This window comes from Balaenoptera borealis (assembly GCF_965194805.1).
Source record: "Balaenoptera borealis genome assembly, chromosome: 12".
Taxonomy (NCBI): domain Eukaryota; kingdom Metazoa; phylum Chordata; class Mammalia; order Artiodactyla; family Balaenopteridae; genus Balaenoptera; species Balaenoptera borealis.
This window is the reverse complement of record NC_138869.1, coordinates 22,059,937-22,085,248: the sequence shown is the minus strand read 5'-3', so window position 1 is coordinate 22,085,248 and position 25,312 is coordinate 22,059,937. Positions and strand designations below refer to the sequence as shown.

Below are 25,312 nucleotides of genomic sequence, written 5' to 3'. Positions count from 1 at the left end.
GTTAACAGCTACAGTCCTGATGAAGGAGAACCCGGCAATACCTTTCAAAACTGAAAACGTACATACCCTTGATGCAAGCAAACCCGCATATGGAAATTAAACACGTAGGCTACACGACGCAGGCCCAAGGTACTATTTACTGTGGCATTGTTTCTAATACTCCAAAATAAGAAACACCCAAATGTCCATCAACGTGGCATATGGCTATGGCATATCCACACGAGGGAAAAGTCTACAGCTATGTAACGGATGAGGCTCTCCAGGGGCTAACCCAGATATATTGTTTAACAACAAAAGGCCTGCCATATGTATATGCTGCCTTCTATGTTAAACACACACAACAAAGGAAAGAAATAAAAACATATTTTATTTGCTTGTACACTTATCCATGAACTCTGGAGAGCTACAGAAAACACTAATATTTATGTGGAGGGGGGCACTGCAGGAGCTGGAAAGATGGAAGATGATGGTGAGAGGGAGACTTGTCACCGCATATTGGTTTTTATTTTTTATTTTTAAAATTTTCATTACAGTATAGTGGATTTACAATGCTGTGTTAGTTTCTGCTGTACAGCACAGTGAATCAGTTATACATATACATATATCCACTCTTTTTTAGATTCTTTTCCCATATAGGTCGTTAGAGAGTATTGAGTAGAGTTCCCTGTGCTATACAGTAGGTCCTTATTAGTTATCTGTTTTATATATGGTAGTGTGTATATGTCAATCCCAATCTCCCAATTTATCCCTCCCCCCGCTTCCCCCTTGTTAACCGTAACTTTGTTTTCTACATCTGTGACTCTATTTCTGTTTTGTAAATAAGCTCATTTGTACCCTTTTTTTAGATTCCACATATAAGCAATATCACACAATATAAAAATATGGAACACTTCACAAATTTGCGTGTCATCCTTGCACAGGGGCCATGCTAATCTTCTCTGTATTGTTCCAATTTTAGTATCTGTGCTGCTGAACCAAGCACTATTGTTCATCTTTAAACCTATGTGAATGGAATACCTATTCAAATTTTTTAACTAAAAAAGAAAAAAAAAAGCAGTATCAGAGAGCGACATGGAGTGCTTTTTATTTTTAGCAGAAAACCATATCATGCTATTTCAGAGGATATTTTTGCCACATTTATAACATTATATTATACTGAACAGATAAACTTTTTCATTAACTTGGATTCATTTTAGTAGTTCTGTTTCTGAAGCAACGTGTAAAGCATACTGCAGTTCTCCAAAAACGATATCTTTGCTGTTCCATAGAGGAAAATCTGGTGTGACAAGTGAAAAAAAGTGGCAATGAGTGACATGTCTTCTGGGTTTCCCTAGCTCCAAAGATTAAATGAGTGGCTTGAGACAAACTGGATGAGGTGAGTTCACAGGATAAATTCATTCGTCAAAGCAAAGTCCATCCCATAATACTGGGGAAATGAGGCTTCATTTCAATAGAGCTAAAGTGATAGACGGGGACTTGGGGACTTTCATCTACGTGCCTGGATGTACCTGAGACCCCTTTGTCTCAAAATACTTAACGCAACAATGAGCTTCCGCGCCCCGCCCCCGGCCCTCCACAAGTGTAACCAGGACCCGAAGCTTCCACTGCAGTCAGTGTCCAAGGGAGGGTAGGACAAGGACAATGGCTGTCATGGATGCCCAACTTTCTCTTAAATGAGGAAAACCCTATGTCTTGGTGCTGGAATTGCCAGAGCTTCGAAAAGGAAAGATGGTCCGGGGTAGAGAGGAAAACCTGGATGAGATCCACTAGAGTTGGTGAATGATTCCCAAAGGGCTATAACTCTGAGTGAACTCTGGTGGGTTTGAGACATCTTTAAAAACACAGTTATGAAGTAAGATGATTGCAATATAATCTACATACATGTCCAAGACAGCTGTGGATGATGTCCACCATATATCTTGAAACCTTGGCTACCAGTGGCCACGGATCTGGTCAGAGCCAGTGGACCAGTTTAAAACCTCCTTCCTGCGAGGCCCTGCCAGCCTAAGGACTAGTTCACTGCCATCTTTCTCACTGAAAAAGGTCCTCTCTGGGTAATGACACACAGCTTTAAGAGCTAAAGAGCCATGAACTTGGGAAAGAAGACAATGCCTTGCATTAAATTATCATATGCAAGATAAAAATCTGAAATAAAAGCCTTTACACTTCAGTAACCACGCACCTCACATGTTTAAGAGCCATGATAAACACTTTCGACACTATATGAAGGACGACGTTCCGCAAACGTCTCACTGCACTTGCTCCTAACGACAACCCTATGAATCAGCTTCATTTCTATCCCCACGTGACAGATGGTGAAACAGAAGCTTGGAGAGGTTAAGAGACCAGCTGAAGTTCACCCCGCTGATGAGGGGCAGTCAGGACGGGAAGCCCAGGCCTCTGAGCTCCCGCACTCTCTCTTCTCCACCACAGGGCCTCCCAGGAATTCCCAGGCTCTGAAAAGCTTCCCTTCTTAAGCCCACATTCTTGATTCCTTCCCAACGTGATACCACTCAACACCTCAAAGGAGCAAGTTCTGACTTGCCTAAGGCCCAGAATTCTCCAGAGAAACTATGACTGGTTCCTTTAGCTCAGCAATCTTAAATGGAGTATACATCTAAGCTTTACCTACAGAGGTCGTAGAATCCCAGGGGAAAAAATGTGAATTATTTCTGCGGATATTCGTGAATACAGTAGATATATCTACTCAAGTTAAAATTATTTGTATTTTTGTTACTGTCTACTATAAAAATATTACATCTATCACTTATAACTGCATAAATTTGGAATTTCAAAGCTCCCTACCTGTCATCTTGGCTCTTTTCAGAAAGCATCCCTCACAATGCTGGGACTAAAAAGTGTCAACTCTAACAGGCAGGAAAGTGGCAAGGATGAGGCACAGGACCCAAACAGAAAGTCGTGCCTCTTACCAGCTGAGATGACTTTTTATTCTTCAGAGAAAAGTTTGTTTCTCACTTTTAGCACTATATTATGTTTAAAATGACCCATTTATATAATGTGTGTAAAAAATGGATTATATGTTTCTTTTTTTATTCCTTGCCACCCTGATTCATCTTTCTTTTTTTTTTTTTTTAAATAAATTTATTTATTTATTTTATTTTTGGCTGCGTTGGGTCTTTGCTGCTGCGCGCAGGCTTTCTCTAGTTGAGTGGAGCAGGGTCTACTCTTTGTTGCGGTGCGCGGGCTTCTCATTGCGGTGGCTTCTCTTGTTGCAGAGCACGGGCTCTAGGCACCCGGGTTTCAGTAGTTGTGGCGCACTGGCTTAGTTGCTCCGCGGCATGTGGGATCTTCCCAGACCAGGGCTCGAACCCGTATCCCCTGCATTGGCAGGTGGATTCTTAACCACTGCGCCACCAGGGAAGCCCCTATAGTTCTTATTATCCCACTTTTACTACCTCAAGCTGTCTAGTTTCCCAGATTGATATTAAACTTCTGATAGAAACTTTACAGAAGAAGCATTTTGACCTCTCTTCTTAAAGAATGCTGGGATAAAAAACTAATTAAAATGTTCAAAATATCATTGGTGTAGAATATGACCCAACAGCCTGAGGAATGAAAGTTGGGTTTGTTTCTATTCAATTATTTTACACAGATAACTTAGCAGTCACTGTTCACAGAAAAGGAAATTATTCCTCTGGAGAAAAAAATTAAGCCATGAAAGAGTAGCCTCTTTGTTCTTTCAAACACTGGCACAATTGGAGTTGGTTCTAACTCTGCCACTCCTTGTAAATTCTAGAATCTAACTCTGTAATGGCCTTTCCATTTCAGAAAACACCTCATTTAACGCAGTTAGTGGTTTTTCACTGTCACACTCAAAACAGACCAGGCTAGGTCATGTCAAAAAGCCTTGTCAAATGACATTATTAGTTAACCAGAACGCTTACAAAAACCAGGTACATGTGGATATACTCAATGAACACATAGGCTGAGTTACTAGTTGTACTTATAGTATATATTTTATATCTAAGTGAAGAACTCCTACCTGTTAAGATGTATTAATTACAGAGTGAAGAGATTCAGCATTTAAAAGACACATGATAGATCGTACTAATGTCATATTTTAATAGAATTATACTCAACACAGGTTTTTCTTAGAAAATTTTTGGAAATGTAATCCTGCCATGTAGCTTTAAAAAAAAAAAAAACTCTTCCATTCTGTTTATAGATGTGAAATAATATCCTATCTGGAGGAATTTTTTTTAAATTAAAGACTGCCTTCTGACAAGTTACAGTAAATCCAACTGCCATGAAAGAGTAATAGTAACAGCTGAGGGTATATGCCTTTACTGTGGCTAAGCTGATATAAAATTTCCTCAATTATTTTATATTTGGTGACTGAATTTAGGGGGAAAAAAATAAAGGGAACCGTAGCCTTATGAAACGGCCAAAACAAAGTGCAAAAGGAGCCCTGAAATGCAGGAAAAAGAAAACTAGGTATAAATAGAAAGCATACATCCTGTTTCTTGCTGTAGAGTTTTGTCTCAAACTATCAATCAACTTTTCACCACTTCCTGCAATAGCAGGCCTACTATAAATCTTGTAGTAACTGACTAGGTTTCATTTCCTCTGCCAAAACCTGCTAACCTGCCAGGCATGACATACTGACACTAGAGCCAGCAACTGATAATGTAGGACAGGACTCCAGTGAGGCCACTCCAGACACATTTCATACTGGCTGATGGAATACGCTGACTTGGCCTTTTAATTTCAAAGCACAGACACACACACACACAAACACACACTCGGGTTCTTTCTGGGAACAAACAGTATATCAACTTTCTTTTCAAAAGGCAATGATGATAATGACATATGATCATAATTCTTCTCTATTGAAAAGAACCAGTTCCAAACTTCAAACTCCCCTGCCCAAAATACATTTATGCAACCTGATCTAAATACAAGGTAATGCATTAGCTTTAGGTAGAAGTTGCTAGTGAAACTCTACTCTGAAAAGTGCCTTGAAAGACAAACAGCAATTGATGCACAGATGAACACAGAACTGCCTGCCCTTACTCTCTAAGAGTAAAAAACATTTCCATCTCAGTCATTAACAGAAACAACTGATCTCTTTGAACAAGAAATTACCGATTCTGTATGTCATCTGACATACAGAAAATACTGCAAGATAAGAGTCATTCATGGAAGCAACCTAAGTGTCCATCGACAGATGAATGGATAAAGAAATTGTGGCACATGTATACAATGGAATATTACTCAGCCATAAAAAGAAACGAAATTGAGTTATTTGTAGTGAGGTGGATGGACCTAGAATCTGTCACACAGAGTGAAGTAAGTCAGAAAGAAAATAACGTATGCTAACACATATATATGGAATCTAAAAAAAAAAAAAAAAAAATGGTTCTGAACCTCGGGGCAGGACAGGAATAAAGACGCAGACATAGAGAATGGACTTGAGGACACAGGGAGGGGGAATGGTAAGCTGGGACAAAGTGTGAGAGTAGCACTGACATATATACACTACCAAATGTAAAATAGATAGCTAGTGGGAAGCAGCTGTATAGCACAGGGAGATCAGCTCAGTGCTTTGTGACCACCTAGAGGGATGGGATAGGGAGGGTGGGAGGGAGACGCAAGAGGGAGGAGATATGGGGATATATGTATATGTATAGCTGATTCACTTTGTTATAAAGCAGAAACTAACACACCATTGTAAAGCAATTATACTCCAATAAAGATGTTAAAAAAAAAAAGAGTCATTTATGCCATATTGAGTTTGGGCCGATGAAATAATTTTTCATCCTATTTTCAACTTGACTTAATACCATTCTTTGGGGCTGGATTATGAAAAACAACACCTAGTCCATGGATCATTAGAATAATTTTCCGGAAACTCCCTGTATTAGTTTCCAGTGACTGTCATAACAAACTACCACAAACTTGGTGGCTTCAAACAGCAGAAATTTATCCTCTTACAGCTCTAGAGGCTAGAAGTCCAAAATCAAGGTATCAGCAGGGCTGCTTCCTTCTGAGGGCTCAGAGGGGAGAATCTGTTCCATGCCTTTCTCTTAGCTTCAGGTGTTGCCAGGAATCCTTGACTTATAGACACATCACTCTTAAACTCTGCTTCTGTCACCACCTGCCATTCTCTCTGTGTGTCTGTCTGTCTGTTTCTTCGCATGGTTGTCTTCCCTCTGGATGTGTCTCTGTGTCTCTTCTCCTCGTAAGAATACCAGTCATACTGGATTAAGGGCCCATCCTACACCAATATGACCCCATCTTAACAATAATGTATATCTACGACAACCCTATTTCCAGATGAAGTCACATTCTAGGGTGCTGAGAAGGATATGAATTGGAGCGGCACTACCCAACCCAGTGCAGCCTGTCCTCTAGCCCCCCCAGTTCACGGCTGTCCCACATGCAATGTACACTCACCCATCTCAACATCCCCAAGGTCTCAATCCATGCCAACATCAATTCTAGGTCCAAAATCTCATCTAAATCTCATCTCAGTCAGGTTTAGGTGAGACTCCGGGTATGCTCCATCCTGGGGTAAATTCCTCTCTGTCCACAGACCTGTGAAACTAAAAAACAAGTTATCTGTTGCAAAATACAATGGTTGGACAGGCGTAGAAAAGACATTCTCATTGCAGAAGGGAGAAAATGGAAAGGATAAAGGGGTTACCATTGCAAAGCAAGTTCACAACGCACAGGTCAAATTCCATTAGTTTTGTTTTTTTTTTTTAATATCTTTATTGGAGCATAATTACTTTACATTGTTGTGTTAGTTGCCGCTGTACAACAAAGTGAATCAACTATACGTATACATATATCCCCATATCTCCTCCCTCTTGCGTCTCCCTCTCACCCTCCCTAACCCACCCCTCTAGGTGGTCACAAAGCACCGAGCTGATCTCCCTGTGCTATGTGGCTGCTTCCCACCAGCTATCTATTTTACATTTGGTAGTGTACATATGTCCATGCCACTCTCTCACTTCGTCCCAGCTTCCCCTTCCCCCTCCCTGTGTCCTCGAGTCCATTTGCTTCGCACAAGAGCAGACTTCTAACCCCGATCCAGGCCCCTGTCAAGACCAGCTGGTCAGCGGCTCAGCACACACACCACCCCCTGCTGGGCACAACCACCTCTCGCATGTAGGGAATGGACGTAAAAGTCTGCTCAGGCTTGGACTTTCAAGAACTGCCCTAGGAAGCCTTGGATTCGAAAGCCAGACTGGACATCAGTGCTGACAAGCGTTCATCTACAGAAAATCAAAATTGGGGAAGGCCAATTTTCTTAATGCTTGCTTATGTTCTCTCAAAAACTACTTTAGTTCAACTACAGTGAAAAGCATTTGTCTATCGGAACATCCTTAAGTGACAGTCCCTAGCCTAACCAAGGAGAATTTTAGAATAGTTTTAATAAAGGTAATTGATATCGATGACACAGATTAGTTTCTCTCCTTAGTAAAGCCTTGCTACTTAAAGTGGCGTCCCTGGACCAGTAGCAGTATCGTGCCAGCACGTGTGAGAACTGCAAAAGCCCAGGGCCCGTCCCAGACCCCTGACTCAGAATCTGCAATTTCAACAAGCTCCCAGGGGACCTGGATGCTCAGTGAAGTCTGAGAAGCACTGCTTCAGACAGCCGTGACCGCGTCGGAGCGACGATTATGAGCACCTTACGCTTTACAGCTCTCAGCACCGCTGACTCAATCTGACCAAACAGCTGGCAGGCTGGGACTGGCATGAGGCTCTCCCCCGCTCCTGGGTCAGCTCTCAAGCTTCAGCCTGCAGCCACTCAGCAACCTTGGCTCCAGCTCAAAGGTGCGAGGAGCCCTTCTCTAATGGCCCTTTGGCTCAAGAGTCCTCTCCGTGGCCTTTCTTCTAGGCCCGCTTGATCCTGAGGCTCGTTCTCAGAAACATCTCATCTCCCAGCACCGATTCTACAAAGCTGGGATCAGCTGCTTTCTTGCACAAAATCTTCAACCTCTGCAGAGATCTCTCCCAAGGCCAGGCTCCAGAAGTCTGCTCCTCCCCGACTCCCTCTCCAGCCCCGTCAGACCCCACCCCGTGCCTGCCCTGGCCCCGCCCTGCCCTCCACCCATTGCTTCCTTACCTCGAGTATGGGCCTCTCCTACAAGTAACCTCTACCTCCAGGTCTCACTGAGACAACGCGGCAGACGCATTTCTCATTCATTCATTCATTCATTATCTACTGAAAGTACTATGTGCCCAAGCACTGAGCAAAACAGATAAGGACCCTCATGCTCATGGAGCTTATACTCTTGTTTAGGACAAGATAGACAACGAACAGAAACTAAGTAAATACAGAGTGTGCTAGATGGTATAACTGCTATGGAAAAAACAGAGCTGAAAAGTGGCCCAGGAGTGCTAAGGACAGAGGGGATTCAATTTTTTACGTGTTTAGAGAAGACCTCACTGAAAGGTGACATAAGGGACCAAATACATTGAATAGCCTAAAGTGTGAGACCTGGCTTTATTCTTGCTTTTTACTTAGTCCATTTCTTCCTGGCTTGAACCTCCAGCCCACTGAACTTGGTACAATACTCACATCCAACCCCTACTCCCAGCCTGAAAGCCACGTCGATGTCAATTCCCACGTAGCTGTCTCTAATCTCCAGATCGTGTATCCATGCCTAGAAAACTGCTTCTCCTACCTTCCACTCACCTGAGCCTGACACCCAATCTGTGCTGTCCCACGTTCAAGGAAAATGACAACGGGCTATCTTATTTCTAAAAAGGAAGACCCAGAGGTTTAGTAAAAGAGGAGAAAAATTCTGGCCAAGCCAGAATTTTATAGTATTTCATACTATAAATATAAGCTAGATAAAATTACGTAAGGGCTCAAGAACGTATCTTTCTACAGCTAACTTTTCTCTGCTAAGAAGCTGTGAAAGATGCCATAGGAAGGTCTCCTGCTCAGCCACCAGGGACACAAGGGCACAGATTACAGCAGATCCACGCCCCTGGTACGGGTGGAGGATGGGGCATTAAAGGCACAATTAATTCTCCTTTAAGGACTGAGCAAGCCACTCTGTTGAAGTCTGCACAAACGCAGGTTGGAGGGAACCTGATAGATAACTGAGCCCAGGGTTGTCTGGCAGAGCTTTACGTAATGATGGAAATGTTTTAGATCTGTACTATCTAACATGGTAGCCACGAGCCACATGTGGCAACTGAGCACTTGAAATGTCCAGCATGACCGAGGAATTGAATCCTAAATCTTATTTTATTTTAATTAATCTACACTAAAATAGCCTCACATGGCTATGAATACAAAATTCGACTACCAAGATCGAATCGAAAGCCCTAACTTTCTGTGACAAAGATGAGGCCTAGACAAAGCTAAGAGCACAGGGCTACCACAGCCTGGAGCACTAATATTCCACACAGGCACCAGACTGGAGGGTTCTGAACCACTTTCATATGCGTGAGCCCGTGTGATCCTTTCCTCAGTCACGTGGGCTAAGCAGGTACGCATGACTCTCTACACTTCACCAGTGCTCACAGGCCAACATGTGCCTGATGCCAGAAGGTAAATCCGGGGGATGGCCAGGGCTTCTAACACGCAACCTGCTGTGTGCTAGCTCCCACCGAAGCAGTGACACCATCTGGGTACTCAGAGGGCTTATTACCTACGTGAAACAAGATGCTGGAAGACCACACTAGCCAGGAGAATCACTGAAGAATCTTTCCTGTGTTGGGGGATCCAATCCTTGGCAAAACATTTATGCAAATTAAGCCTTCTAGGATACTTGTATCAAGATGGGAACTAAAATTTATTCTCTATTTTAAGGTAGTGACCATGACTCTCAAAAATTAGTTTGTTGGACATCGCTTACGAATTCTATGTTCACTTTAGCATCAAGACATACAGGCGAAAACTCTGCTATTATTAGAACTGAAGAGTTGCCAAGATGTCCAATCAGACCCAAATTACTATCTACGAAAATTACTGATTACTAAAAATAAGAATGAGAAAGTGGCTCCAAAATACCATTTGACTAAATACAGGAATACACAGTACAACTGAAACCCCCCAGTTCGATGGCTGTGAGTACCAAACCTGCTGGCTGAACAGCATTTCGTGTTCCTACAAGAACTGGATGCAAAAGCCTAATTATGGTTAGATTCAAACGACGTGATCAAAAAGCTTCCCATGTGGGGCGAGAGACGTAAGGGCTTTTCTCCTTTCGTTCCTTGTGGGGGCATCCGGGTAAGTTTTTTCGTGGAGCCACCTCACTCCAAAGGGATGAATCCAGCCCCACCAGGAACACTTGACAAAAAAGGAGGGACGGCTGTCGGCGGGGAGCGCGGGGCTGGGCTTTGATCACAGCTGCGGCTCCCACCAGCTTAAAAAGGCAGCCATGGTGATGCGGCACTTCCTCCCCTTGCTCACAAACACAAGAAATCGGCAGAGATAAGCTGACACAGAAAACATTACACAAATCGCTGACCCTGCTGCAGGCGGAGAAGAGCTGCCTCTGCTCGGCTTTGATTTTCTGGAGCCAAGCCCGGGGGGAGAGGCGGGTGGACTTTCTTCTTTTCCGGGGCTCCCATGGCAAGGTGCGTGCAGACGGAGCCCAGAGGAACACCACGTGCAGAAGAAAGGGAAAGAAAGAAATAAACAGAACAAGAACCCGGGCTAAACTGAGCCGTGGCGGAGAGCTGCCATCCGCAGCCAGGAGGAAAGATCACATCCCTAGTGAAAAGCAACTAGGGTTTTTCAGGATTTGTGAAATCGCACAGGGCCGGGAGCTCTGGCTGTGCTCTCGGTCGTGCTGCTATTCCTGCTGAATGAAGCCAATAAGTATGTGCCTTAGGTCTTCCTGATGCATTTTCTACTCCTATTGTTTAGTGTGTGTCCGAAGAAGAGAACAAGAGCGTACCTCCCTGTGTCCGGGAATGGAGCTGGAAACAGAGCAAAGAACAACCAGCAGTTTTCTCCTTGACACACACACAGACCATTCTCGACTTCGTAAGTGGCCTATTTGCTGCTTAAGGGTCATCCACAGTTTGCCTTTTTAAAAACAGGGCTTAAAATGAGCCACCCGGTTGACTGCTGTGCACCTCATCCGTCTGTGTTCAGCTTCGGAAGCTGGGCTCACTGTAACGTGGTCCCTGCTGCCACCCACGTGCCGCATTGATTGAGGGCCCGAGATCTGCAGGGCGTTTTTCTAGCCCGAGCAGCGCAGCAGTGCCCAAGCAAAGCCTGGATCCTGCTCTCATGGAGCCTGCAGTTTGAAAGGAAGAAAGGACAGGGTCCTCTGAGCCAGTCTCAGAGCCCGTATCCATGAGGCCAAGGTCACAAACTCTGCTGCCCTCACCAGTCAGGCAGATGGAGTCGCATGGAAGGGGCAGGGGTCTGTGCAGAATGGAGCACCCTTGTCCCGTACAGGGGAGACAGCTGGCCTCAGCTCTGGCCAGTTGTCACCAAGTGGGGACGTGGGCTCAGCAACTGCCAGAACTTCTCCGTTAGTTCCAAAGCAGCTGTAAATCCAGATTTTGACATAAAATCTTCCAATTTTTAAGTGCTGACAACCAATTCGAAGTTTTAGAAAACTCACTGAGAACCAATAGTGACCCAAGGGCCACCAGCTTGCAACTCTTACGTGCTGCAGACTTAGCTGCATCTCCGCAGTGCTCTAACATATTCTATATACCCCAGCACATTCCCGCTCCATCAGTGCAACCAGTTTACCACTACTCTCACTCCCAGCACAACTGTTTTAACTTTGGGGATTTGCCTCAAGTTGTGTCCCACCCTTGCACACCTCCCTCCTTTCTCTCTGTGCCTGGTCAGACCCCACCCATCTTTAGTTCCCAGGTCAAGCCCCGTGCCCCACTCAGCCCTGTAGACCACGCCAAGTTCCCTCTTCTCTTAATCAATACCTTTTATTTTATTTTATTTATTTAATTTATTTTTGGCTGCATTGGGTCTTAGTTGTGGCACGTGGGCTCTCTAGTTGTGGCGTGCAGGCTTAGTTGCCCCGTGGCATGTGGAATCTTAGTTCCCTGACTAGGGATCGAACCCACGTCCCCTGCACTGGAAGGCGGATTCTCAACCACTGGACCACCAGGGAAGTCCCTGAATCAATATCTTTCTTACGGTTGTATCACCGGCTGTATCACTGGCAATGAGGCGGATTCTCTCCGTAATCCACTAATTCTGCCATTTACATATGTTTTCTCCCCAGCAAGACTAAAGGCTCATGAATAGAAACCACACTGGAACTTCGTCAACAGAGACAGAGCATGCAGTGTTAACAGAGAGGGTGGGTTAATGTTCTGGAAGACGACAGGGGACTAACTGACCACAGCAAGGTGGTTAGGAGCTCAGGTTCTGACAAGCAGGCCTGGGTTTCTTCATCTCTTTGAGCCTCAGTTTCCATACCTGTAACCTGGGGCCATAATAAAATGGGGACATAACCCAAATCATATAAAACCTATGAGATTAAGAGACATGATGAATATAAAGCACTTAGCACAATGCCTGGTATGCAGTAAGCTATTATTATTATCATGGACCAACTGCCTGATTCAGCCAATGTCATTGTTAAGCAAGCAATGCATCAATGGAGGAACTTTGTTGTTTGCAAACCATTAATTGACTACTTAGTCTGTGCTAACATGCTCTAAGCATACTGCATGTGTCAGCTCATCTAATTTGCCTAATTCTACCAATTTTGTGGATAGCTGAGGCACAGAAAGTTTAAATGACTTGTCCAAGGCCATACAGATCTGAAGCCGGCCAAATGGCCCAACTGGCTCCCATAATCTTAACCATGATACTCGATGGCCTCTCTACATTTCTAATGGCAAGGGACAACTTTCCGACCTCAACCTTTTCAAATCAAAAACAGGATTTGGCTTTGTGGACCATGGCTTAAGATGACAGAATAATCAGGGCTTCATTTGGACCAGACTATATCTCAGAAGTCCCAAGAAGAAGAAGGAGTTTGCTTCTCTGTCAATTTGACCAAGGGCTGTCTGTTCAATAAAATGAAAATGATGAAGAAAAGAGAAAAAGGCCCAGGAAGTACCATAAAATTACAGCTATCATTATGGAAGGCAAAAACTTTGACACAGATTAATACTAACAGAAAAGGCATTTTGCAGATCACGGAAAAAACTGGAGAGGGAATAAGAGCAATGTTTCTAGCCTCCAACATCCACACAGAAGACAAGAAAGAGGCAAATGCATCTTGCTTATCTTTCAGACGGTGAAGAAGGAAAGTGATGAAACTGCAGACAGTGAACTCAAAACCCATGAACTGCGCGCATTAGGAGATGAAGTGGTGTCCCCAGGAGCTGGCATGGGTTCACAGAAATGGATGCCATCCCTTGGACTGGCCTCAGCCTGGGAGCCCTGGGCAAAGATTGTGCCTGGGTTTTAGGAAGGCATATGACAGTCTCCTGTGGCTTCTTTATGGGTGAAATACAGAACATGGGGTGTATGGTTATAAAGCTGACTGGACTCACATTTGACCTTACAGGTAAGATTAATTTCAACCTGAAGGAAGGGACCTAGTGGAAGAGTAAAAAGTTTTGAAGCCAGACTTCTTCATTCAACGTGTATTCACTGTCTTAGGTGAAAACATAGAACATTCATTCTAATTCCTTAAGAGCAGAAGCCTTACTAATTCCTCTTCAGTTCCCGGGTCCCTCATCCTGTGCTTCGCATACAGAAGAAGCTCCAAAAATGATTACTTATTGGATTTCAGGAGTCAAGTTTACAAAGAGTGTTACAAAAGTAAAAAGATTAGGAAAAGATCAGGAAATAGCTGGGATGATAGATTCTAGTTCCAAAAAGGTTAAAGCAGGTGCATGGGACAAAACCAAATTCAACAGGGTAAAAACCAGGGAACAAAGTTCTCAATAGCTGATACATGAGAAATTATAATTGTAAATAATTAAACAATGTCTGAGACAAATTATAATTAATTCAACAATGTCTGAGACAAAAATCATAAGGGTTTTGGTTAATGGTAAACTAGGAATAAGGAGTGTGTTGAGGTTTCCAACTATAAGCAGATGAGCTCCCAGACCACATTAATACAGGAATGGTGATAAAAAATGAGAGTGACAGCTCCTTTCTACTTTCTGGCCAAACCTGGAGGATTATATTTAACCTGGAGGATACTTTAAAAGGGTACTGACCCCAAAAAGGAGAGGGGAGGCACTGACAAAGTACAATTTGCCTTTTAAAAAGAGATCAGGAAGGGGGACGTCCCTGGTGGTCCAGTGGGTAAGACTCCACACTCCCAATGCAGGGGTCCCGGGTTCAATCCCTGGTCGGGGAACTAGATCCCGCATGCATGCCGCAGCTAAGACCCAGTGCAGCCAAAATAAATAAATAATCAATAACTAAGTAAATATTAAAAAAAGAGAGAGAGACCAGGAAGGGCAAAGAAGTAGAAATTTTGGACCTGTAAGAATCATTTAAAGGCAGAAGAGGCTGATCGAGAAGACTTAGAAGGAATGCAATAGCAATCCCCTAGACAGATAAAAACAGGTATTTGAAGAGAGAAAGGAATTATTTCATATGGGTCCAGAATTAAAACTAATGAGAAAAAAGTAGATTTCAGTCCAATTCAAAGGAGAACTTTCAAACAATCTAAGGTGCTTCAGAGTAGAACCAGTCCCCTCCTCCATCAGTCAGTCTCCAGACATGCCAAGTGCCTCATGCCAAGGACTAGAAATCACATAGTGTCGACAGTGCACAGGGAACCGACCCACAAAATAAAGGCTGGCAAAGGAGGAGATTTTGCCAGACATCTCAACTCTATGACTGACTGGATTACAATGATCATCACCAAGACAAGTGATGCAAGTGTTAGCTTCAAGCCTTACAATGGAAAGATGACTTTGTTGGTGTCATTAGAGAAAGCTTCAGGCAAAATGTAACATGTCTGGTAGAGAAAATGGAATGTACAAAGGCAATGAAGGGCTGAAGCTCTTGGCAAATTTGGGAAATGCTGAGTGTATCTGGAAGGAGAGAGGGAGGGTGCCCAATCAGCAGGAGTGAGGGAAGAAGCAGAAAAGATGAGGAAGAGGACCCACAGGGTCTTGAACCCAGCTCAGGCATTCATGTAGGCTCTTATCCTTGGCAAGGGGCAATTGTGGAGAACTGCTGAGCAGGACAGCCATGACCAAAATGGCATTTCAGGATGACAGGATTGGTATCGTTGTTGGAAAAAAACAAGACAGGGAGTGAGACTCTGTGGGCAAGGAAAACACAGGGGACACTCTGGCAGGAAATGAGAAAATACAGGCCTGAATTAAAGGAAAGGCAGTGACACCAAAAAGAGGAATTTAAGTGAAAGAAGTTATATAGGACAAATTAAAAAGACCTGCTGGATTGATCCAGTGTGGAGTGGGGTGTCAGAGACAGACACACTTGAATCAGGGAACCCAGACAGGACAACGTACCTAATAATAAGACCAGAAACCCCCAAAACATCTAAACTGGTTCCCAAATTACTGATCCATCACAGTGTTATATCAAATGTTCAGTATACAAAAAAATGTAACATTTTGTAGTTATCTTTGAATCTGAAACCAGTCATCGAAAGTTTATTGAAACAATGTTCACAAAAATTAACTCCTTCAAGGACAGAAAGAAAATATGCCAGGCAAATATTAACCAAAAGAAAGCTGGGATCTCCATATTAGTATCAGACAAAATAGATTGTAAGGCAAAAAGGCATTATCAGTGATAAAAGAAGACTACTACATAATAAACACTGCAGTTCTCCAGGGAGCTATAACTGGGAGACAAAATATTAGTTATTGTAAACTAATAGCACCAAATAACATGCCTCAAATCATAAAGTAAAAACTGACCACAGGTCGACAGGAAGAAATTGACAAGTTCACTAATATAATAAGAGACTTTCACACACCTTTCAATCCAGAAATTGATAGATTAAACAGACAAAATAAATCACTAAGGATATAAAAACTTAAACAGCCCAACTGACAAGTTTCAACAACAGACAGACATACAAATTAGCAGCTAACAATCAGAGCATAAACCTTACTTTCAAGCTTCAAAATTTAAGAAAATGATCATGCTAGGCATAAAATTAATCTCAACAAATTAAATCCTCCGACAGAAATGCAATGAAGTTAGAAATCAGTAACAAAGACATTACATAAAAACCCCATACACTTGGAGAAACACACTTCTAAATATTTCATGAGTAAAATCAGAAAATTTTGGAATGGAATAATAATGAAAATTCAGTATATTTCACAACCTTGAAGATGCATACAAAGCAGGTATTTGGAGGAAAGGTTATAGACTTAAATGAAGAAAGGTCCAGAGTTAATCAGTTAAGCATCTACATAAGAAGTCAGAAAAAACAGCATAACAAATTTCCCAAAACAGAAGGAATAAAATGACATAGATAAAAGCAAAAAGTAATGAAATAGAAGACAAAAAGAGAGGATTCAAGAGAGTAAAATATTGGTTCTTTGATAAACTAATCAAATATACTCTCTTGCAAGATTGATCAAAAAAAGAAGAAACAAAAACAAGAAAGCACAAATACACAGGAACGTAAAGTAAGAAAATTATAGATGCTGTAGAGAAGAAAACAGATAAGAGGAAATAAGAACAACTTTAGAAAGTTTTGAAAATTTAGATGAAAGGGACAAACTTCTAAAAAAATATAATCTATTAAAACTGACTCAAGGAGAAACAGAGAACTAGAATACTTGTATAGCAATTGGAAAATCTGAATGAATAGTTAAAAAATTTCAAAAAGAAAAAAGTCAAGATGGCTTCTGGGGTGAACTTTACTGAAAATCCACGGATGAGATTGTTTCCATCTTACATAAGCTATTTCAGAGAACAGAAAAGGCAACAACCCCCAATACACTTTATCAGGTTGGCATAACCTTGATAACAAATGTAGATAAAGATAGTACGAGAATGGAAAATCATAGGCCAAACTCCTTCCCTTCCCTTTCCTCTCCCTTCCCTCCCTGTCTTTCTCTCTTGGTCTTCTGTTTCTCTCTCTTGCACATGCAATACACACACACACACACACACACACACACACACACACACAGAGTTAGCAAACCAAATTGAGCATCATTATTTAAATAATGCATCATAATGAAGACAGGTTTATCCCACGAGTGCAAGGGCTAATTTAAGTTAGAAATTTTATAAATGCCATTAATTACACTAAAAAGTTAAAGGAGAAAACACTTAAGGTCATCTCAAAAGATGAGGAAAATATGCAATAAAATTTGATGACCATTTGGGATTGAAACTCTTGGCAAACTACAAATAACGTGAACCTTTCTTAACTTGATACACGCTATCTACAAAAGCCTGCAGCAAACATCACATTTAATGGTGAATTGTTGAAAGCTTTTTCTAAAAAATAAAGAGTAAGATAGGGAAGTACGTTACCACCATATCTATTCAGTATTTTACTAGAGGATCTAGTCAGTACAATATGATGAAGAAGAATAACAAAAAAGAAAAAAGAAATGAAAGATACGAAGATTGGAAAAGAAGAATCCTAGCTGTTATTATTTGCACTGCTATTATTGCCTATATTGAAAACTGGGGAGAACCTGTACATAAGTTAATAATAGAGTTTAGCAAGGTAGCTGTATACAGAAATCAATATAAAAAAGTGAATCACATTTCTATATACTTTAAACAAGGAGTCTGAAAATAAAAAATTGTTTAAATACCATTTACAATAGCAACTCAAAAAATAAAGCAATAAATCTAGCAAAAGACGTATAAAGCTTTTATGGAGCATATTATAAAATTTTATTAAAAGACATTAAAGAAGACTTAGAGAGTCACACCATGTTATCGCAAAGAGACTAAATGTTTTAGTCTCCCCAAAAACTGATTAATAGATTCAAAGCAATTCCAATCAAAGCGTTATTCGTGGAACTTGACAGGCTGATTCTAAGATACAAAGCTGCAGTAATTAAGAAAGTATGGTATTGGCACATGATAGACAAGTAAATCGGTGAAACTGAAGAGACAACCTAGAAACAGATCCATGTGTATATGTAAACGATGTATGACAGAGTGAGCACTGCAGAATGCATGTGGAAAGGGTGGACTATTTAATAAATGAAGCCGGGATAAGGTCACCCATATGGGAAAAAAATGAAAATGGATCCCCTACCTCATAAAATACACAGAAATCAGTTCCAGGTGCACTAAAGACTTAGATGCTAAACCCAAAAGAATAAAAATTTTAGAAGACACTATATGAGAATATCTTTATGACAAGCAAATCAAAAAACTTTCTTAAACAAGAAACAAAAAGCATACCCATAAAGGAACATATCGATAAATTCTACAACATTAAAATTAAAAACTTCTGTTTATATAGACACTACAAGGAGACTGGAAGATAAACTACAAACTGGGGAGAAATGTTTGCAACATATTTAATCAATAAAGGACTAGTATCTAGAATACCAGGGAAACCTAAAAATCAAAAAAAAAAAGAGAGCCCTAATAAAAAGTAGGCAACACAACAGACAGACATTCACAGAAGAAGGGACATGAATGGCTCACAAATACATGAAAGGATACTTAGCTTCATTAGTTACCAAGAACATGAAAATGAAAATTACAAAAGAAACTCTTTCACACCCATGGAGAATGCCAAATTTTAAAATCTGAACAATACAAGTGTTGGCGTGAAGGTTGAGCCAGTGAAATTCTCATTGGTGGGAGTATAAGTTGAAATAAATTGGTACAGCCACTTTGGAAAACACTTTGGCATTACCAAGTAAAGTCTAACTGGCCTCCAACCATCCCTTAAATCCCAGCAATTCCATTCCTGGGTATAGGGCTTACTCAAAAAGTTGCACAAGTGCACCATGAAGCATGAACAAAGATGTTCAGAGCAGGATTTTCCTAATAACCCAAAATGGGAACCATTCATCAACAATCCAGTCTACATTACAATACATAAACAAACTACAGTCGATTCAGATAGCAGGAAAATAAACTACACCTCTGTGCATCACCATGGTTAAATCCCCCCCAAAAGAAAAAGCATTATGTGAAAAATGCAAGTAACAGAAGAACACATACAGTGTGATTCCATTTACATACAGTTCAGAAGCAAGTAAAACTAAAACTAAACTTAGGATAAATACACAGATGGCAAAACCACAAGGAAAACCAAGGTAATGATTAATACAAAATTCAGGATGGAGGTTACCAGAGGGAGGAGGGAAATATGATTGGGACTGGTCTCATGCGGTACCTCTAGGAAACTGGTAATGCTCTATTTCTTAAGATTGGTGGTAAGTACACGCATGTTCACTTTATTATTCTTTAAACTGTACACATATTTTATATTATTTTAGTATTTTATATTTCATAAGAAAATAACCAAACTCTATACACATACAAAAAAAGGCAAATAAGAGGTAACCTTCAGTAGATAACTGAACCCAATAGTTCTATTTAAAAAAAAAAAGGGACTTTCCTGGTGGCGCAGTGGTTAAGAATCCGCCTGCCAATGTAGGGGACACAGGTTTGAGCCCTGGTCTGGGAAGATGCCACGTGCCACGGAGCAACTAAGCCCGTGCACCACAACTACTGAGCCTACGCTCTAGAGCCCACGAGACACAACTACTGAGCCCACGTGCCACAACTACTGAAACCCGCGCGCCTAGAGCCCGTGCTCCGCAACAAGAGAAGCCACCGCAATGAGAAGCCCGCTCACCGCAACAAAGGGTGGCCCCCGCTCGCCGCAACTAGAGAAAGCCTGTGTGCAGCAACAAAGACCCAATGCAGCCAAAAATTAATTAATTAATTTAAAAAAAAAAAAACGCACAGAGGCAAAGAAAGAAAACTAGCCATTACCCAGAATTATGAACTATAGTGCAGATCACCACAAAAGAGGCTAAGTTCTGTGAACAGAAGAATTTCTCTAACAAAAGCCAACTGCCTGAGAATTATTCTTCCCAAATGAGGTCTCATCACTTGTTCAGCTGCGCAAGCCACAGACTCAGGCACTGTCCTCCCTGATGGCTTCTCCCTCTCTCCCCAAATCCATTTTAGTCCCTAAATCCTACTTCCCTGGTCAGGTTACACTCATCCCTCACAAGGAGCTTTCTAGCTGGTGTAACATGCAATTCACACTACTACCCCAGTGATCTTCTCCCATCGTGTGCCTAAGATCCTTCTCCAGCTTCCCACTGTTCTCAAGATCAAGATTAAAAATTCTTAACATTATGCAGAAGCTACTGTACAGTCTGGGCCTTGCCTGAATCACCAGCCGCACCTTGATCCATCCACACACACATATACCTTTTATGTTTCAGCCACCCTGGCTGAACATCCGATGTTCTTTCAATTTCTTGAACACATACAAAATTCCCTCCTGCCACACGACCTCTGCAAGTAGTGGGCCTACTACATTCTGTGAAATCCATCACCTCTCTTAAGTTAACTCCTGCTTGTACTTTGGTACTCAAAGCAAGTATTTCCCCAAGGAAAGCTTCCCCGGTCATTACCTGCCCCCTCCTCGTATCCCCCCACCAGACCAGGTTGGCTATAATGTGCTTTCACAGGAGCATGAATCTTTTTTCCTGGAGCACTTTCCAAGGTTTTGCTTTTACGTTTTGTGTATGCGATTATTTGATTAACATCTCTCCTCTTAGACCATAAATTCCATGGGGCGTGGGAGCATGTCTGGTTTTTGCTTACCACTGGAGGCTCAGAACCTTAGCACGGAATGCTGCCCATAGTAAGAACTCATAAATATCTGTTGAATGAACAGATGGTTGGGAGAACAGATACTCTAGCCTAAAGCAGTCACAACTTACAAACCACCATCACCGCCACTTGGTAACAAGACCCCCAAAGATGTGAAACAGAGTAGGTGTGTGGCTTCACCTCTCACTCCCAAGCCTCAAGGCGAGAGCCCATCTTCGACTGGCAGGTGACCTTTGAAAAAGTATGATCAATGGAAACATGATGGAAGATCTGTGTAAGCTTGTGTTTAAAAATAAAGACAAAAATGTTTTCCCATAAACCTGGAGCAAGACTGGATCTTTCTGATAAAAAGGTAACATAAACCTAGTACGTACCTCCTGAACATTCTAGATTTGAAATTTCCATCTGAAATCATGGGTTACGATAACGCTTCTGAAGCATAAGTATGTATAGTACAGATGTGTTCAGAATAAAAGCTTCACAACTTCTTGAGTTTTGAAAGCTTGTATTTTATTAATCCAGTATTTAGTCAAGTGGAGACCCTTTCCCAATAGTTTTATTCATTCAGATGGCTTTAGCTTACCCAGCTGAAGTGAAATCCTTTAACTGTTTTATCTGTTAAAACAGGTATATAGGACGTGTGCTGACAACTGTAATTTTAAACATCAAGTTAGAAATGAAGTGAATTTCTTTCAGTAAGAACTAAACCCTTATTTTCTTGAAGCTTTAGGATATTCTAAGGATAGAAAATCTAAACTGGCTGGCAAGCTTACTTGGAACGGCCAAGGGTACTTAATACTAGATGTGAGATGGTGTTTTATTCTTTGCTCAAAGTGTCTTTGAGTTCTAATAAGGTATCAAAAATGAGATCGCCGAAGAACAACTTTGGGTGTGTATGTGGCTTGAGGTTACAGGGCAAGAAAGAGCCTGAAGAAAACAAGATCATAAGAACAGACATCACTTTTCACATTTCACTGTCATTTAAGGCACACCACATAATTATAAATCTGTGATGTAAAGTGATATTTCATCCATCACAAGGCTAACAGCAGTTCACCTACACAAAGGACAAGTATGCCATGATATCAGAGTATATTCTGCCACTTGATGTATTGTAAAACTCAGAACACATACACAGGAGACATCTAATGGTCTGGTGTCTTTTTTCTGCTCTATAATTTTATATTGAATAAATAATAAAATGGTGCACCCAGCAAAGAGAGAAACTCCACATTTGAAGATAATGTCAAATTACTACTTGACTTAAATGCTAAGTTCATATTTGAGAAAGCTCAAGCAAGTACTGATAGATTATCTATTTACTATGTCTATTTCATTTCATTCAGGACATAAGGGCTTTCTTTTTTCATTCGTTTACTGATTTAGTTGGGCCTTAAGTGCAGATCACCACACTTTTTACTTCATTCAGTTCTGTAATATTCTCTTACACGTAAGGAAAAAAAAAAACAAGCACTGATATCACCCTTGTAATTTCCTAAAATACCCATCAGGGAAAAAATAAAATACATGTTCACTGTAAACACACCCAAAAAGTAAGTATAAAATAGAAAAGCCACCCGTAAATCCATAAGCCAGAGATAACTTTTATCAACATTAATGTGCTTCCTTCTAGGGTTTTTGTTCTGTGAATACATATTTCTTTTTTTTTTTTTAAAGTAACATCACTTTAGAATGAACAGCCATGTTGGCCAGCCTTTTATTTTATTTTTTTAAATTATTTATTTATTTATTTTATTCATTTATTTTTGGCTGCATTGGGCCTTCGTTGCTGCGCACCGGCTTCTCTACTTGTAGCGAGCGAGGGCTACTCTCCATTGCGGTGCGCAGGCTTCTCATTGTGGTGGTTTCTCTTGTTGCGGAACATGGGCTCTAGGCAGGCGGCCTTCAGTAGTTGTGGCACACGGGCTCAGTAGTTGTGGCGCACAGGCTGAGTTGCTCCGCAGCATGTGGGATCTTCCCAGACCAGGGCTCGAACCCATGCCCCCCGCACTGGCAGGCGGATTCTTAACCACTGTGCCACCAGGGAAGCCCAATACATATTTCTTAATGTGATTGAGCCATCTCAGCATATACAGCTCTATACACGTGGCGTTTGCCATTTAACTTTCCAGTTATGATTTTTCATGATAGTGTAGTATCTTTAACCTTCCCAGACAGTGGGTTCCTTGATGTGGAAATTCTGACCTTGATCTAACCTCCAGCACTGAGTACAACGCCGGTCATAGTAGATATTCAATAAATTTTGGATTCAATCAGACTCTGAATTCATTTAAACAAATGAACCACAAAGAAAAGAAATATTTATAATTATAAATAATTGAGTTTAATAATTAAATAATTATCATTAATACATTATTAATAATTAATAAGCAATTACACCTATAAATATTTTAGATAAACAAGGTGTGATCTAAGACACTATTACACATAGGTATCTCCCTTTTGGAACGAGAATTAAATTGAATGGCTATCCGTGACACATCCTTCAGTTACACAGTAGATCGCCTGTCGGTCTCCTGCTCGGGTGTGTAATTTGGAGATGACCTGGGGAATGTCCTGGAATGGAAGGCCAGAGTACCTTCCTCCTCCTCAACTGGCTCATGTTCTCTGTCTCGGGACTTGGGGACGGCGTGTGGCTGCTGGTCCCCTGAGGATCAATTCTTGCGCCTGACTCCTCGGGGAGGTTGCAGGGCAGTTCCCACACCAACCTCTGGGCCAGTATTGCTCAACAGTAAGCAGGGGACGTGGAAGTGACCTAAACATCCGTCCACCCAACCATCCAAACCTCCACACACAGCTCTCTCTCCTACACCTCCAGCCCATTTTGACTTTCTCAAACCTGAGTAGATAATCACCCGCAAAAAGTTCTGTTTCCTTTGACATCCATCTGGACACATAACATCTGTGTAGGTAAGTGCATGTATCCTTATCTTGTGATTAGGACAAGAAGAACAGGACATACACTGAAGGTTCCAGAGACAGGGGTTTAGTATCGTGTAAAGAGAGGGTAAAACTGCTACTTTTCACTGAAGTTTTTTATTGAATTAGAAAGAAAATTTTCAGTTCCATGAGCATTTACTAATAAGTGACCGGCATTCTGCTAGGTGCCAGGGTACCAAGTTGAATAAGTCCTTTGCCCTTTAGGACATTCACAGTCCAGATTTCTTTGGCTCTTTTTCTTTGGATCAGTAATTAACAATGAAATCACAAAATCACTCCTCATGGAATCATAACATCTTGAGACTGAACCTCTATTATACCCCACTCCCAAACCTATATGAGCATCCATTTCAAATTTCATTCTTTTTTTCTCATAAGGATAGTTGGCTTTTTGTTCTTTCACGTTTTAAGTTAATACATAAGAAACCCAAAAGCAAAAGACAAGGTGTCTGGGCACAAGAAATACATGCTATCATCATGACAAAGGCTCTGCATTCCCGAGTTAGGCTTCTTTCTCTCCACTCATCAAACAGAACATAAAACTGAAGCAGGAAGGGACCATTTTACATCTGGCACAAATCTCAAGCTCTGGAAGTTGAGTTTCTATGTCTTCAACTAAGTTCAAGCAACTGGCAGAGGCTGACTGGAGTCCCTGAACCCCAACTCCAGTTTCTTAGGCGAGACAACCCCTCCCAGGCCATAATTCAGGCTTTGAGAATAAATGTACTAAGTGCTTCCCTTTGGAAATAAAGATGGTTATTCCTCTAAACTTTGGATCAAGTAGCCCATCATTAAAAAAGTTTGGGACCCACAAAACATGACTTTTGCCACTGATCCATACATTAAATATTAGTGAAGCTTAAGATTCTTCTTAATCAATAAACACAGATTATAGTCTTCCTGCACTCTAGAAAGACTGTTTTACGCACTCCATGGCCTTAAGTGAAGCTCACTTTAGAGGCCACTATAATAGAAGATTTGGAGAATAAACGTCTAAATCAAAATCACAATTTTACAATATTAGAAAACTATCCAGGAAAAAGAGGTAAGACAAACATATAATAAAAATAGAAAACAGTGCCTCATGAAAATACTAATTTATCATTTTAACAAAAGCAGAAGCTTCTATGAGGAAAAAACAACATAATAAGTATCTAAGAGTTGACACTTTCTTTAGTTTAAACCTTCCAAAAGGCCACACTAAGTAAAAACATCTAAAAATGGATCAGAAATTTGCTGAAATCGGGCTTCCCTGGTGACGCTGTGGTTAAGAATCCGCCTGCCAATGCAGGGGACACGGGTTCGAGCCCTGGTCCGGGAAGATCCCACATGCCATGGAGCAACTAAGCCCGTGCACCACAACTACTGAGCCTGCGCTCTACAGCCCGCGAGCCAAAACTACTGAGCCCGTGTGCCACAACTACTGAAGCCTGTGCGCCGAAAGCCCGTGCTCCGCAACAAGAGAAGCCACCGCAATGAGAAGCCCGCGCACTGCAACGGAAGAGTAGCCCCTGCTCGCCGCAACTAGAGAAAGTCCACACGCAGCAATGAAGACCCAATGCAGCCAAAAATAAATAAATAAAAAATTTTAAAAATTGCTGAAATCTATACACTTAAAATACA

General features: G+C 41.4%; 1 protein-coding gene across 1 annotated transcript in view; it reads right to left on the bottom strand.

Moving 5' to 3' along the window:
• The window catches only part of SHQ1 (SHQ1, H/ACA ribonucleoprotein assembly factor), a 91,182-nt gene that overhangs the window by 1,952 nt on the left and 63,918 nt on the right, over window positions 1–25,312 (bottom strand). The gene's annotated exons all lie outside the window — the stretch shown is intronic.